This window comes from Dama dama, chromosome 6 (assembly GCF_033118175.1).
Source record: "Dama dama isolate Ldn47 chromosome 6, ASM3311817v1, whole genome shotgun sequence".
Classification (NCBI taxonomy): Eukaryota; Metazoa; Chordata; class Mammalia; order Artiodactyla; family Cervidae; genus Dama; species Dama dama.
Window position 1 is genome coordinate 20,484,363 of NC_083686.1, and position 17,245 is coordinate 20,501,607.

A 17,245-nucleotide genomic window follows, 5' to 3' on the forward strand; every position below is an offset into this window, starting at 1 on the left:
GCAAGTCTCCCCAGACAATTCATTTCTGAGTATTAGACAGGAGCTCACTTTCGGGCCCTGGAAGAGGTTTCCCTTCTTGCAGCACTAAGCTTGGCCACCTCTTTCAGTATAATCCCCAGGTGCTATAGTATCTATGGAGTCTCTTTTCTTTGCCTTAACGAAGAGTCCTATCCATTATCCTTGCTTGGAATGGGCCTTGGCCCCAGGAGGTCGGTGGGCATGTGCTCTAGAGGGTAGGGGATGAATGGAGGCCACTCAGTCTCGTTAGTATCAGACAACACTATTCCCAGCAAGGCTTCCACAGCCCCACCTCCCATCCTTCCCCCTTAACATTCTCCGTGCCCTGGAGCTTCTCCTCACTCCTCTCTTCAAATCAAAAAGTGCATTTCTTTAGGGCCTGCTATTTTAGTTAGCAATTTAAAGGTTTAAATTTGTTAAGCCAACTCATACTATTGAGCATTGACAGAATCATTTCAAGTAGGTTGTCTAGCTGGTAGAGTATTAGGACATATATGTGCATGCGTGCTAAGTCTCTTCAGTCATGTCCCACTCCTTGTGACCCCGTGGACTGTAGCTTGCTAGGCTCCTCAATACATGGAATTCAACAGGCAGGAATACTGGAGTGGGTTGCCATGCCCTCCTCCAGGGAATCTTCCTAACCCAGGGGTTACATTTCCTGCATTGGCAGACGGGTTCTTTACCACTAGTGCCTCCTGGGAAGCCCATTAGGGCATACAGTAGAGTAGAATTTAGAAGTTATAGTAGAATTTAAAAACTTAGGCAGCAAGGAGAGAAATGTGGACAAGAGGATCTTATAAAACCATACATTGGAAGAACTTTAAAGGTTTGACCAAGCAATTGATTCCTCTAGCCATCAAGCTAGTTGGTGAGTGGCCTGGGACTAGAGCCACAATCTAGGACCATTCCTTGGCCCTAAGCGGCTTCCCTTCGGAGCAGGTCAGCCTGTCTGGGACTCTGCCCAGGTTCACACCCTCAGCAACTTGTGCTGTTTTCAGCTAATCCAGCACTTTTGAATTCACAGTTTCTACTTGTCAAAAAAAAGAAAAAAAGGAAAAAAATCTCATTTTAGAAGGACAGAGTATACTGCACAGTGCTGAGATACTGGGGTATGACTAAGACCCAGAACCAAGGTTGAAGGAGCTCACCTTCCCCTGAGGAAACTATCCTGCAGTGAAATAAGTGTTGGGAGTCCATCTTCCCTAATTCTTCCATAGAATTTTCTATTCTTAACTAATCAGCTTGGGAGATCAGAGAGCTTTTCCTTGTGGATGCAAATCTGAGACCTTATGAATGTTTGCCTGGGTCCTACCGATGTGTGTGTAGGGCCAGGAAGCTCTATATGGATATATTATTTCGTTCTGATTGGCACTGAAATCCATCCCCAAGCTGTATATGGAGCCTATACTGAGGCAACATCCACCCTGAGAAAGGAGGGCTTTATTGTAATTCATCTCCCTGATGGGGCACTTTTTCCTACTGGGCACAGAGGCTCTTGGATGCTAAGAGCAGCGTTCCTAAAGGGCACAAAGAAAATATGCCATTCAAAGAACCACCTTGTGTTTGTTACATGTGAATTAGGGTTTAAGCTGAGGCTTGAGAGGTCGTCAGGATCCAGAAGGAGGAAAGGTTGGAGATTTGTGCTGAGAAATGGCACTTTATCCAAAAGGTCTATGCCGAGCCACTGAAGGATTTTTAGCAGTGAGGTGACAAGGTCAAACATGCATTTTAGCAAGAAAATACTGGCTGCTCAGTTCAGTTCAGTTCAGTTCAATTGCTCAGTTGTGTCCAGCTCTTTGTAACCCCATGGACTGCAGCACGCCAGTCTTCCCTGTCCATCACCAACTCCTGGAACTTGCTCAAACTCATGTCCATCGAATCGGTGATGCCATCCAACCACCTCATCCTCTATTGTCCCATTCTCCTCATGCCTTCAATCTTTCCCAGCATCGGGGTCTTTTCCAAGGAGTCAGTTCTTTGCATAGGGTGGCCAAAGGATTGGAGTTTCAGCTTCAGCATCAGTCCTTCCAATGAACATTCAGGGCTGCTCAGCAGAGGACAAATAGGTGCTGTGGGGAGGGGTGGGGAGGATGGAGAGGTGGGTTGGGGAGGGATGATCTTATAAGAATAACTTGCAGGGGCTGGGTAGGTGATTCTTGTCTTAGACCAGACAATAAATTAGGAGGATATGGGCCCAAACAGGGAAGATAGAGAGGAGGAAATAGGTTCATCAAACGTCAAGGAGGCAGAGATAAAAGCCCTGGGGGAAGGTGATTGACATTGTGAGTGTCTTTGAGAATGAAGGGGAGTTGAGGCTGAGGGCAGCAGTTGTCTGTGTTATGGGCTGAATTTTATCCCCCCCCAAAAGATATCTTGGAGTCCTGGTACCTAGGATTCGTCCCTACATGCTCTCCTGGTCCGAGTACCTCAGAATGGGACCGTATTTGGAGAGAGGGTCTTTTTCAGGGAAAATCAAGTTAAAGTAAGGTTATTAGTATGGGCTCTAAAACAATACAACTGATACGCTTCTAAAGGGGGAAATGCGGACACAGGCACAGACACACAGAGGGTTCAGTTCAGTTCAATTCAGTCGCTCAGTCGTGTCCGACTCTTTGCGACCCCGTGGACTGCAGCACGCCAGGCCTCCCTGTCCATCACCAACTCCCGGAGTCCACCCAAACTCATGTCCATTGAGTCAGCAATGCCATCCAACCCATCTCATTCTCTGTCGTCCCCTTTTCCTCCTGCCTTCAATCTTTTCCAGCATCAGGGTCTTTTCAAATGAGTCTGTTCTTCGCATCAGGTGGCCAAACTATTGGAGTTTCAGCTTCAGCATCAGTCCTTCCAATGAGTATTCAGGACTGATTTCCTTTAGGATGGACTGGTTGGATCTCCTTGCAGTCCAAGGGACTCTCAAGAGTCTTCTCCAACACCACAGTTCAAAAGCATCAATTCTTTGGCACTCAACTTTCTTTATAGTCCAACTCTCACATCCATACATGACTACTGGAAAAACCATAGCCTTGACTAGATGGACCTTTGTGGGCAAGGTAATGTCTCTGCTTTTTAATATGCTGTCTAGGTTGGTCGTAACTTTCCCTCGATATTGCCGTGTAAAGATGGGGTTATGCTGCCACAAGCCAAGGAACTTCCAGAAAGTAGGAGATTGAGAGCAGGTCCTTCTCTGATGTCTTCAGAGGGACCATAGGCTAGCCAACACCTGCATCTCAGACTTCTGGCCTCTAGACCCCAGAGGTCATACATTTCTGTATAAGCCACTCAGTTAGTGGTACTTTCCTACAGCCGTCTTAGAAAACTAACCGTCTGTCTCTTTTATGATTAAATTATATGTTAGTTGGAGTCTGCCATTAATTAGTGTTGTGACATTAATTAAACCCCTCTAATAAGGAGGAGGTTTATAAAGGGATTAGGTAATCCTTCCTACATTTTACCTTGAACTCTGAAACTACTCATTCCATTTTATTGCCAAACATCTTTTTAGGGTTCCATATTTTATTTGTTGATTACCTTCAACTGCTCCAATCTTAATCAGTGTGAAATGAATAGGGAACTTGAAAAGTTTGCACAAGTCAGCGAATGTTGTTAAATACATATCGTGGAAATTGATGCGATCTAGACCTAAGTTCCAAACCAAGGTGACATGGACTATGTGGGCCAAATGGTAGAGTCAGAAAGGACTAAGGAGGAAATAATATACCTCTCATACATGCATACATTGTGGTCCAGAGGATTTATGTGACCTGGGGCTAGTGTTTAACAAATTTGTGACAGGGTTGAAAGTTAAGATTTCCTCTCCTGACCTGTAGTCAATTATTTCTCCTATACTGCTGGTTCAATGTTGAATTTCTCTTTGCAATGAATTGGTCTGAGGCCACCCCCAGGTTTTGAATGCAGATGCTAAAAGTCAAATGATATAAGGCACTCTATCTTTCAGGAGTTCAAGAAAAGAGCTGTTATAAAAATAAATATCAGCATATGGGAGAGCAAGCACAAAGTCAATGCAAAGAGAAAAAAATATTTATTATCAAATCGGTCTCACTGGCTACTTCTCAGTCTCCTTTGCTAATTGCTCCTCCATTTCAAATACCCAGGGATCGGGGACTCCTTTTTTTAACATCACTGCAGTGGCGACTTCCTTCAATCCAGTTGCTTTAAAATCCTCTGCTACCTGGTGACATCCCCATTTGCAGGATAATAATATATATATACATATTCTTTTTCAGACAAGCTATTGAATATAGTTCCCTGTGCTATATAGTGGAGAAGGAAATGGCAACCCATTCTAGTATTCTTGCCTAAAGAATTCTGTGGACAGAGGAGCCTGGTGGGTGCTGTCCATGGGGTCACACAGAGTCAGACACGGCTGAAGTGACTTAGCAGCAGCAGCAGCAGTGTTATATAGGGACTTATAAATAGTGGGTCCTTGCTGTTTATCTATGTTTTATATGTACATTGTGTATGCATCTGTTCATCCCAAACTCCTAATTCATCCTTCACCATTGACTTCTTAACCTTAAATAAAGCTTCCTGTAATATAAACTCTCAGTTCCACAAGCCTGGGTCCACCCTTTACTGTCCCCTGGGGCTCAGACATGTACACTCCACCTCCACTTGGATGGTCATGTCCAAAAAATGAAAACAAAAACACTCCTGATTTTCTCATCAGCAGTAGTCACTGGGGCTAGTCACCAAATACTTCCATGTCTCGAATTCTTAGGCATGTGCTGGGTTGCATTTCCCATCATCATCTTTGAAGTTAGGCAGAGGCCAGTGGTGGCTTTGTCTGGTGAAATGTGAGGGGAAGTGACTTCATTTCCCAGCAGGCGCTTGAGAAACCAGTGTACAGTTCACTAATCTCCCTTCCCCGGACCTTAACCTCAGAATTTCTTCCCTCTGGCTCTTCCCAAGTTCTATCGTTTCATAATAAACGGGTGATTTAGCAAGTAAATATGTCTCTCAGTTCTGTGAGCTGCTCTAGCAAATTAGTCAAACCCAAGGGGGAGGCTGTGGAAATTTTCAAAATATAGCCAATAGGTCAGAAATACAGGTAATAGTCCATACTTGTGATTGGCATCTGATGTAGGGGAGGTGGGAGGTCTTGTAGAACTGTGCCCTTAGCCTGTGGGATCTAACTCAGAGTTCAGTTGAGCTGTAGGACCTCCAGTTAGTGTTGGAGAATTGCTTGGTAAGTGTGGGAAGAACTCCCCTCCACATGATGAATTAGTGATCATAACTGTTTCCCCTAAGCACCAAACCCCTCCCCAATGCTTCCATTAGTTTTTTATAGCATGTATGGAATTTGACTGTGATATGTTACGTGTGTGTGTTGTGTGTTCAATTGTGTCCAACTCCTTGTGGCTCCATGGACTGCAGCTCACCAGGCTCCTCTGTCCATGGAATTTCCCAGGCAAGAATACTGGAGTGGGTAGCCATTTCCTTCTCCAGGGGATCTTCCCGACCCAGGGATCAAACTTGCATCTCTTGTGTCTCCTGCATCATCAGGCAGATTCTTTTACCACTGAGCCACCTGCTATGTGCTAGATTCTCTGTTAACTCTGGATACAATAAACTTATTTACTTACAATGATCTTATGCAATGGAAACCATTCTTACTTCTACTGAAGTGTTAGAGAAGCCGCGGCATAGAGATGTTAGCACCTTGTTTAATGTCACAAAACTGAGTGGCACAACTCAGATTTATCTATGGCAGACTCTAAATTCATGTTCTTAATTGCGCTATGATTTTGCTCCATAGATTAGGAAGATTTCAAAGATACAAGAACAATTGATTCTGGCAATTTTTAAAATAAGTATTCATGCTATCTTATGGGTGAATAAATTCAGACCTTTGCCAGCACAGAATTCAGAGCTCACTGCACAGCGGTCCCCACAGACTATAGATGGATGTCAGCGTTGCCTGGATACCGGTCTGGCAGGGAATGACAGCATTCCCACACGATCCTGGTCCACTCTCATTTTCATCACTGACTGGCATGAAGATTGAAAAGGTCACAAAACTGATGTGGCATCAACATTCAAAACATTTCTGTTTTGCTGCAATAAGGAATAAAACCTGGGGATTCCCTGGCAGTCCAGTGGTTAGGATTCCACTTCCACTGCTGAGGGCCTGGGTTCAAACCCAGGTCGGGGATCTAAGATCCCACAAGCGGTGGGGTACAGATGAAAAAAGAGGAAAAAAAGGAATAAAACTAAATCAGATGAAACTTGACTGGCTGAAGTTAGGTTCAAAACTCACTCTTATAAATGTAAGGAAAGAGAATGTGTCTTACAAAAGCTCAGATAAAGGGCCCCAGGGATTTAAATTGACCTCTCTCTCCAATGGACCAATAGTGTGGCATCATGCAGCTGCTTTTAGCAGCCATCTCAATCTCACTTAGAAAAATCCTGGGGCTACCCTGGTGGTTCAGTGGTTAAGACACCAAGCTTCCAAAGCAGAGAGGGTGGGTTCAAACCCTGGTAGGGGAACAAAGATCCTGCATGCCACATGATCCACTTTGTGGTACACCTGAAACTAACACAGCACTGTAAATCAACTATACTTCAATAAAAATTTAAAAATAATAATAATAGAATCTAAAAAAAGAGAAAAATCCTGCATCTGGATATAGGACTAGAGGTTTTTGACCATCTGTGCTGCTAAACCACATCTGTAGTTTTGTCACCTTATTCTTTTGTCATCCTATTGTCTTTGCTTCTGAGGCTTTAAGAGGGACTATTATAAACTCAGGAGCACCAAAAAGACAGTGATAAAGATAGTGAAGTTTTAGGAATCCAAGACATGTGAAACTTTGGCCAGACCCAGAGTAGTTAAGCCCTAAGGGATAACTTGGTGAGAAATAACCACCACCAGAAGCTTTCCGTCTATGGTGTAACAAGGAATAGTTAGGGCCCCAGATTGAAAATCACAAGGATACAGATTTCAAGTCAATGGAAAGAATTTTCTAATGAACAGATATGTCCTGTGTTCCTAATGGTTTCAGGAGATATTCTCATGGATGGTAATAGAACCATACCCCTGCCTTCAAAGTGCTCACTGACCAGTCAGAGAGACAGCTCAGTGACTTGTTGAACGGCTTAAATGCAAAGCTTTGAAGTTGCTGGAGAAGTCAGCACCGGCCCAGGGCAAGGAGTGATTGATTCTCCTTAGGTGGTCAGGGACACTTCACAGCAGTGATCATGAAGCATAACTTGGAACCACAAGTATGAGTTTTGCAGGGGGATACATGCAAGGGAAGCATTCCCAGGAGAAGCTGGTAAGGGAGTTCAGGATATCATATGAAGATGGGAGGGAGTGTATGACTGTCAGTCGCTCAGTTGTGCCTGACTCTGTGTGACCATCCAGGCTCTTCTGTCCATGGAATTCTCCAGGCAAGAATACTGGAGTGGGTTGCCATTTCCTCCTCCAGGGGATCTTTCCAACCCAGGGATCAAACTCAGGTCTCCTACACAACAGGCAGATTCTTTACTGTCTGCGCCACCAGGGAAACCCAAAGATGGGAAGGAGCCAAGCAAGAGTGAAGTCCCAGATCCAGCCTGAGCTCTGGAGCATAAATGACACCTCAGTGTTCGTCCTCCTTGAAGTGAAAGAGCTGGGCTTCTGTAATTCCACACCAATCTGTCACTGGTAATGGGCTTCCCTGATGGATGGGCAGCGGGAGGGGATGAAACTCCTTAGCGTACTAGAAAATACACAGCATCTCCAGGGTCATGGGTGCTGGGAGGGAGGAGGAAGCCACCAGCTGCAGAGCAGGCAGAAACTGGAGCAAGGTTGTGAGATAGAGTTAAAGGATCTCATGGTTCTGGCAATCTGGTTTCACTCTCAGAGTTTTGTGAAAGTGAAAGTGAAAGTCGCTCAGTTATGTCCGCCTCTTTGCGAGCCCATGGACTGTAGCGCGCCAGGCTCCTCTGTCCATGGGATTCTCAAGGCAAGAATCCTGGAGTGGGTTGCCATTGCCTTCTCCAGGGGAATCTTCCCACCCCAGGGATCAAACCCAGGTCTCCTGCATTGCAGGCAGATTCTTTACCATTTGAGCTCCAGGGAAGCCCAGAGACATGGAAGGGAGCTAGCCAAAGAATCAGCTGAGTGAAGGTACAAAAGTGATGTGCGCTTAGAAAAATAGACGCAGTATTTCTCGACACAAAGGGTGAATCCAACCCTTTAGCCAAAAAGGCTAAAGAGCTGGGGGTGTAGAGTTTTGTGGCACCAAGTGAAAACAAATTCCAGCAGGATCAGGAGACACAAGAATCTCAAGTAATTCTAAGAAAAAGTACTGTAGTATGTTGATGCGTGATGGAAGGCCGTTCAGGATTCCAGGGTGCCCTGAGGGTCTCCTAAGCAGGAATTAATGGATGCATACTTTTGTTCTCTGACAGATTTTCTCAAACTTTCCTGGTACAGAATTCAAGGTTTAGAATCGCTAGTCTAAATTAATCATCACCAACTTTTTGCCTGAGCAGAACTTTGTGTATCAGCATACTTCTGAATCTGCTATAAACGTTTTGGGAGGTACCTGACCTGGGTGCCCAAGAGTTGTCACGGATGTACAGAGCAATATGTCATAGGTCTCGGGTACTCAGACACATGTCATAGGACATGGCAGGGAGATTAAAGGACCAGTGGCCAAGGAACCAATTTGAGAAGACCCTAGTATCATTATGCATGTGTGCTAAGTCACATCGGTCATGTCTGACTCTTTGTGACCCTGTGGACAGAGTCCGTAGTCCTCTGTCCATGGGATTCTCCAGGCAAGAATACTGGAGTGTGTCGCCATTTCCTCCTCCAGGGCATCATCCTGACCCAGGGATCGAACCCATGGCTTAAGTTTCCTGCATTGGCAGGTGTGTTCTTTAACACTGGTGCCACCTGGGAAGCCCTCATTATGCGTAGCTGGGTACCCAACTATGTAGGACCAGGCCTAAGGTGAGAGGAGGGCGTGAGTAAGGCACCTCGGGCACACAATTTAAAGAGCTTCATGTTCAGGGTCATGGAGGTACAAGTGAAGTCCTCTTTACATTTTGCACCCTGGGGCCTCACTTCCCTGACCCTGGTTCTGATTATCAGTCACCCCAAAACTCAGTGGTGGTGGCTCATGAACCTGTGGATCAGTAATCTGGGGTGATCCAAGCTCGGAAGTTCTTCTGCTGGTCCAGGCTGTGTCCATGTGTCCGTGGTTTGGCTGGTTGATGATGGCTGGAATGTCTAGGATGACTGGACCCTTGCTCTGTGTGGTCTGTCACCCACTGATTTATTCACACGGACGTCTGAAGTTTTCAAAGAAGGGTAAGAGAGAGCTTTTAAAGCCTCTGCATGTATCAGCTTTGCTGTTGTCCCAATAGTCAAAGCAAATCGCAAGTCCAAGAAGAAGGGGTGGAGAAATTGACTCCATCTCTCGATGGGAAGAACGGCAAAGTCACTTTGCAAAGGTGCACGCATCCAGGGGAGGGACAATTTTGTTGCCATTCTTCAGTTTACCAAAATCTCGTATGCTGAGGAAAGGGACATGATTTCTATTCCATAGTCAAGGGAGCTGTGGCAGCCTTTTAAGCCATGGAGTCATGATCAGATTGAGCAGCAAGAGATGTCTCTGTAGCAGCTGGACAAAAAAAAAAAGGAAGATTGGCGACAGGAGATGGGGGGTAGGAAACGATTGGGTAAAGGTGAAAAATGGTGAAACCTTGTACCAAGAGAGCAGCAGTGAGGATGGATCAGGAATGTTTAACACTTTGAGTGAACAAGTATGGAAGCTGTCACCGGCTGGAGAAGGAAACTGTGGGATTAGAGATGGAAGCCACTTCCAGGTTAGGGTCTCCAGACTCAGGTGAGCTCTCAATGCTTCCTTCTTCCTGTGGTCGGTCCAGCCGTCACTTTTTAAAAAGAATTCTTCTTCATGTTCTTTCCCATTGTGATTTATCACAGGGCATTGAATACAGTTCCTTGTGTTCTACTTTCCTGCTTATCCATCCTACATAGAACAGCTTGCATCGGCTAACCCCAAACTCCCAATCCATCTCTCTCTCCCCCACTGCTCAGCCTTCCCTTTCAAAACCCCTTCCACCCTCACTCCTATTCACTCTCAGCTGACGAACTTGCCTCCTGATACACCAAGAAAATTGAGGTCAACGGGGAAACCCCAACCCAACTTCCATCTTCCTCTGTCTACTCCCCACCCTCCCTTCTAACTTACCTCCATCCGCATCCACTGTGACTTCTTGCCAGGGCTTTCTGAGGACACTCTCTTCCTGTAAATGGTTAAGACCTTGTCCTGTGATTTTCATCCTGTTTACTCTGCTCTCCTTGAATCTCGTTTCATCTCCTTTTACAAAAGTTTATCATTCCTGTTGTAAAGTTTAAGTATGATGAGGACAGAGATATTAAATGTATTATAATATATGGTAGAGGCACTTTCAAGATTTCTGTTATGTGTAGAGCCGGCAAAGAGTCAAGCACTCTAAAACCAGTTTGGACATTTTGTACAAATAAAGTGTTGAAAGTGTTAGTCACTCAGTTGTGTCCAACTCTTTGTGACCTCACGGACTGTAGCCCCCCAGTTTTCCATGCAAAAATACTGGAGTGGGTAACCATTCCCTTCTCCGGGGCATCTTTCTGACCCAGGGCTGGATCGAACTTGATTCTCCTGCATTGCAGGCAGATTCTTTACCATCTGAGCCACTAGGGGGTCCCTAAGGTGTTCCATAACGAAGTTTTTTTTTGTTTCTGGTTCCAACTTTGAAACTGTATTGAAAGAGTTAATTCTCCTCTGAGCGTGCACACCCTATGTTTCTTCTGGGTAACTCTGGAAGTATTTTACCTGAAACAATAAGTTGTCAGTGTGAAGCTCTGGGGCCCAAAAGAGATGGAAATACTGGAAGAAGATCAGAGAGTAAGGACAGACATGACTGAGGGAGTGGGAGGGATTCATTTATGTGGAAACATGAAAGCAGAACTAACTAGGCAGTGACTAATAAGATGATAACTGTCTACAAACACCCATGTGTATGAAGTGAATGCCAAGAAGTCATTGCCTTGTTCAGCACGAAGATACAATCTGATCAGTAACACGGTAGACAAAAAAAGAAAAACAGAAAAACAGAGCACCCTTAATTACAGTTACGGGAGAAAAAAAAGAGTCGAGATTGACATGATATCAAGAAGCCTGCTTCCTTTCTCTGAGGACAACTCGTATTCGTTCATTCATTCATTCATCAACAAACTTGAAATACTTAAAGAGCTATAAAGAAGCCACCTCTTCAGGTTTCCTGGCTCAGCAGGTCCCAGCCTCTAACTTTTCCTTCATTTCTTGAGGGGTCTTCCTGAGTCCTCTCCATTCAACATTCAGCCAAGAAATTATTGGTAAAAAGCCCCACACCGATAGCATCTTGATGTATAATTTAACTCATCTCAGGGAAAAATATCCACAGAAGGGTCGGCATTGCATTCTAGTTGACTGTCGGTCCCAGAAGCATGCCAGCCTAGAGGGATGAAGGTTCAGCGTGGAGGGAGGTCACCCCCACTGTGAAAGCCCACTAAGGGTTGTGTCCCAATCAGCACGCTGCTCATAGTACTCCCAGAAACAAATTCTTCCCTTCTCCCATGTGACACTGACTTACCCATGCAGCATCCATCTTCCTGGGTTACCAGGGCCAGTACAAGGTCCATGTCAAAGCAGACGTACTGACAACATGCCTCTTCTGGGGAAATTCATCATCAGCATCATTGAAGCAAAGGAAATGGCCTTTTCACAATGACGCATTCATTCAGTAAACCCACACGGAGGGCAGACATGGCGCAAAGGCTTGCTGAAAGCTTAAGGCTGGTCTCACAAAGAGTGCCCAAGGTATGGACTCAGTTTCAAGGAGGTGTCTGAGGGCTTCTTGCACCACCAGATACAGTGGGATAGGAACTGCATTGCACAGGGCTGGCGCCTAAAAACCTGTGAGGAATGATGGTAATGCAGGGTCATGGGAGTCGGGAAGGAGTTGGAAGTTCAGGAACTATTTGGAGGAGGGACCCAAGAAGGCTTAGCTAGTTCTGGCTGTTGTTGCTGTTTAGTTGCTCAGTCGTGTCCAGCTCTTTCTGACCCCATGGACTCCTCTGTGCATGGGGTGTCCCAGGGAAGAATACTGGAGTGGGTTGCCATTTCTTTTTCCAGGGGATCTTCTTGACCCAGGGATCGAACTCGAGTCTCCTGCACCTCCTGCCTTGGCAGGCAGATTCTTTACCACTGAGCCACCTGGGAAGCCTGTTAATTCTGGAGGGATGTGGATTAAAGGTGGAAAATTACTAACTGTAATAGGCCAAGCACAGGGGAAGTGTGCCTGAGAACCCTATGCTAGCTCCCGAGGACAGCTCCCAGAGAGGTGAAGGGCCTCCTGAAAGATGGGGCAACCTGCTCCCAGCATCTTGAATGGAATGGGGCTGGGAACCATGGATAAAGCACGGATTGATGGACTTTTGGAGTTCTTTGTTTAAAAAATTTAATTGAAGTATATTTAATTTACCATGTTGTGTTAGTTTCAAATGTCTCACAAAGTGATTCAGGAATACGTATACATTCTTTTTTTTTTTTTTAATTATTTATTTGGCTGTCTCAGTCTTTGTCGTGGCATGGAGCTCTCTAGTTACAGCATGTGGGATCTAGTTCCCAGAGATTGAACTTGCATCCCCTGCATTGGGAATGCTGTCTTATCCACTGGACCACCAAGGAAGTCCCCATATGTATTATTTTTCAGCCTTCTTTTCCATTAAAGGTTATTACAAGATGCTGAATATACGGACTTCCCTGGCGGTCTAGTGGTTAAGACTCTGAGCTCCCAACAAAGGGACCAGATTCCATCCCTGATCAGGGAACTAAGATACTACATGCCACATGGCATGACCAAAAAACTGAATATAGTTCCTTGTGCGATATAGTAGGTCTTTGTTATCTATTTTATACCTAGTAGTGTGCAGAATTACCAACTATCAAAAAAGAAAATGAGAATTAGATGTTGAAGGGGTCTTTATCCCCATCAAGTGGTGGAAGAAGGCAGTGCTAAAAAAGTTGGCTATGAATTAAATTTTTCTAAGCTGCAGAAAGGCTGGAGGCTATTACATTTGAACGTACGGTTTGAAAGCCTTTATTTCAATAGTGCACAATCACAATTTTGGAGTTTTTTTCCTTTTTATATGTTTCATATTAGTTATCCCCTGATTTCTACTTCCAGTTAGATCTGCCAATTCCTTCAGCGTTCATTGCTGACGACTGTATCGTTGGAGAAATGCTGCCACCTTGTGGGCGAAGTGGAAAGATGACTTGAGGGCAAGCAGGACACCGTCTAAGCTCTGTGAGGAGGAAAATTGTGAAGCTGGCAGAACTAACCTTGGACATTTCTGTCCTTTTTGCAGGAAAAGGACATACACTATTTTGTAATTGTAGTTTGATCAGTTCTGTGTTGTTATTGTTCAGTCGCTCAGCCGTGTCCAACTCTGCGACCCCATGAATCGCAGCACACCAGGCCTCCCTGTCCTTCACCAACTCCCGGGTTTACTCAAACTCATGTCCACTGAGTCAGTGATGCCATCCAACCATCTCATTCTCTGTTGCCCCCTTCTCCTCCTGCCCTCAATCTTTCCCAGCATCAGGGTCTTTTCCAATGAGTCAGTTCTTTGCATCAGGTGGCCCAAGTATTGGAACTTCAGCTTTAGCATCAGTTCTTCCAATGAATATTCAGGACTGATTTCCTTTAGGATGGACTGGTTTGATCTCCTTGCAGTCCAAGGGACTCTCAAGAGTTTTCTCCAACACCACAGTTTGAAAGCACCAATTCTTCAGCGCCCAGCCTTCTTTATGGTCCAACTGTCATGAATGTGTTAGCTTCACTTTCCTTATCTGTAGACATAATGACATATATAGAACACAATTAATATTATTTTCTCTATTTTTTGCCTTCTTTTGTACAAGAGCTTCTTGTCTTTTTCATCTCCAAAACAGAAAAAAAAAAGTGCCCGGTTTACATTAATTCACACTAAAGCATGTGTAACTGTTGTGCTGTTTTATAATTATACTGCTGCTATTTAGCCACTGCGTTGTGTCCAACTCTTTGTGACCCCATGGACCGCAGCCCACCAGGCTCCTATGTCCTTGGAATTTTCCAGGCGAGAATACTGGAGCAGGTTGTCGTTCCTCCTCCAGGGGATCTTCCCGACCCAGGGATTTAACTCAAGTCTCTTGGTTGCAGATGGGATTCTTTACTATTGAGCCAAGGGGGAAGCCCTTGCTCTGGATTTTCTGGGGAACATTCTGCCCTCCCAGCAGCCAGCAGGGGGAGGCTGCCGCTTTCTCTGGGAATGAGGCTGGGCTCCAGCCTTGCAGCTCCTTGGCCCCTTCCCAGTCCACAAGTCCTTCTCCCTGTAAGAGTCTTAGCTTTGCCTTTCTTCAACTTACAATCTTAAGAACAACGGAATCATAGATGCTTCAGCCTGAGAGGGACCAGGCTTATTTACAAATGTATCTCTTAGGAAACACTTAGAAGGCTTCCTTGAGTTTCAGGTAAATACTGAAGAAAGAGCACTTACAGAACCAAGCCATTTCTGTGTCAGCTGTCATTGCTGAGAGGTGAGGAGTGTGTTTAGGTGGGATTTCCAAAACGTCCCTGAAAAGTACTTTGGAAAGTTCAGAGTCACAGGTGAGGTGGGTGGATAGCGTGGCAGGCTTGCCACCTGCTGCCTGGTTGCTGTTATGTTGTGACACATGGAGGGCATGACCTTCAGGGAGTGGGGACCCGATCTCCGTCATCACCTCGGGTTCCTACTTTGTTTCCGAAAGATACTTGGAACTATCTCGAGGTGCCCACAGGGGCAACTTCCCATCAGCCCGTCACTCACGAGTCCCGCAGGGGAGCCTGCCTCAGATCGTCTCCTTCTAATTAATGACAAATGTACTTTGCCTCCCACTCAATTCCATCTCTCCGCAGCACTTCCGGCTCCTTGGAAACGTTTCCGCCAGAGGCGAGTCCTCCGGCGGGAGGTATGGACAGTTCTTTTTCCATGGTGCCAGAGCGGGGGAAAGGTCCACTGATAGGAGCAGGCATGGGAAATGTCTGCACCCCCCCCCCCCCCCCACACACACACACATCCTCACCAACACCAGGGACCACTGATCAAGACATTTCCTCTTTTCCAATGCTCAGTTGCTGGGACGCGTCTGTCTCTTTGCAACCACAAGGACTGTAGCCCACCAGGCTTCTCTGTTCATGGATTTCTCCAGACAAGAATACTGGAGTGAGTTGCCTTTCCTTCTCCAGGGAATCTTCCCAACTCAGGGATCAAACTTGGGTCTTTAGCGTCTCCTGCTTTGGAAGGCGTTTTTTTTTTTTTTTACCCCCCACCACTGCGCTACCTGGGAAGCCCACACAGAGAGAGACTGCTTTGGGATAGAATTATTTTAGGTGAGTCTGGACCTTCCAGGCATTGTAGAACTTGCCTCTGTTTTCTCCTAATGCCTTTGACGGTGTCCCTGCTGCTGGTGTGTGGTGTGTTGGGGAACTGCCTGAGCTCTGATAAGGTTTCCAGAAGCTCTGCCCTCTGCTTGCTCCCTTCTCTCTCCTGATGAGCCAGGAGGAAGTAAGTAATTGGCTTACTTCGTAATCGTACATTCAGGGGACACTTCAGATGACCTTGAAGAGCTTCTTAAGGTTCAAGAGTCTTGATTTTAACCCAATACCTGCTGCTACTGTGTTCTATGGCCTCAGGGAGTTCACTGGGTTTCTGAGTTCTCTCTTTCACCCATTCATATGTAAGATTGTTAAATAGAGCCTTTCTTTCTTTTTTGGAAAATATTAGCTGCTTCTTTTAAGGAATGCAGTTCAGATATTTCAAGTGTCTGTCACTTGCCTGAAAACACCGAGTGGACACTGGGCTGGGGGAGGAGGTGCTAAACAAAAAAAGGAACCAATAATTGATGATGAGGGTGTTATTCCCATTTTACACATAAGTAAACTGAGGCTTGGAGAAGTTAATTAAATCATACAAGGGCCACCAACCTTGAAACACAAGCCGATTTGATATCAAAGGCTATATCCTTTTCAATGTCCCATATTTGCTGCAAAAATGATTGAAATATGGTTTCTGTCCCTAAGGGGCTTTCCGTGTAGAATGGGTGATAGAAAAAAATTAAAAAAAAAAAAAAGAATGGGTGATAGTACACATACAACAGCTACAATTCAAGGAGGAGTCTTAAGTTCTGCATAACAGAAAAAAAGCACAGGGCCGTGGGAGAACTATGAAAGCAACTATTACTTAGGGTTATGTTTGGGTCTTTGTTATGCATAGTGTTGTTCCCACAGTTACAGCTTAAACCTCTCATAATTGTGAATTAAAAGCCACACAGATGTCTACGAGGATATCCTGACCCTAACCAGTAAATCCATGCCATAAGTGGCATCAAATGCTGGCGTCAAAGATATTCAGGGAGTGGTGGGTGTTCCAGCAGCCATGGTGCTCTCTCCCTGACTCTGCCCTGCCGCTTCTACCCCAGGTTCACAATTTACCCTCTCTGTGGCTCAATGAGCTCCTCCAGGAACCAGGGCTGGTCAGAGCTCATCCTGCCTATACCACTTAAGGTTAAGCGAACACCATTCCCCAAATGCAGGAATGCAAGATTTCCAAAGCCCCGTGGCAATGTTCTATAAGGAACCAAACACTCCTGCTCGCAAAGGTTAACCCTCAGATCCCTGATACTCATCCTCTGAAGCTCTAGGAAAGAGTTCTTCCTGTATCCAGAGCCGAAGGATCTGGCCCCATAAAAACAAACCGAGTTACAAATGTGTGACAGACACACTTCACTTGTAAAGCTCAGCTAAGAGGCTGTCCACGCTAGTCGAGCAGCCTGGTGACGGGTGTTCCTGCCAGACCAAAAGCAAAGTCATTTGATTTTTAGATGCTGCCTTCTTGGGATTGGACCCACCAGGTTCCACAGCCCTGGAAGGCTGCTCCGGCTAGAACACCTGTAGCCAGCGCACAGGGATTCAGGAGCACTTGTTCCAGCCTAAGCCTTGCCAAATGTCTTCATGCCGCAGAAATGGCGTGACTTCCGGCCTGTGCAGAGGGCAGGGGGCCCCCAACTTGAGTCACATTCTTCCAGGCTTAATCCACTCAACAACCAAAGTGGAAACAGCTTCTGCCCCCACCCCCAACTCACGCCCATCA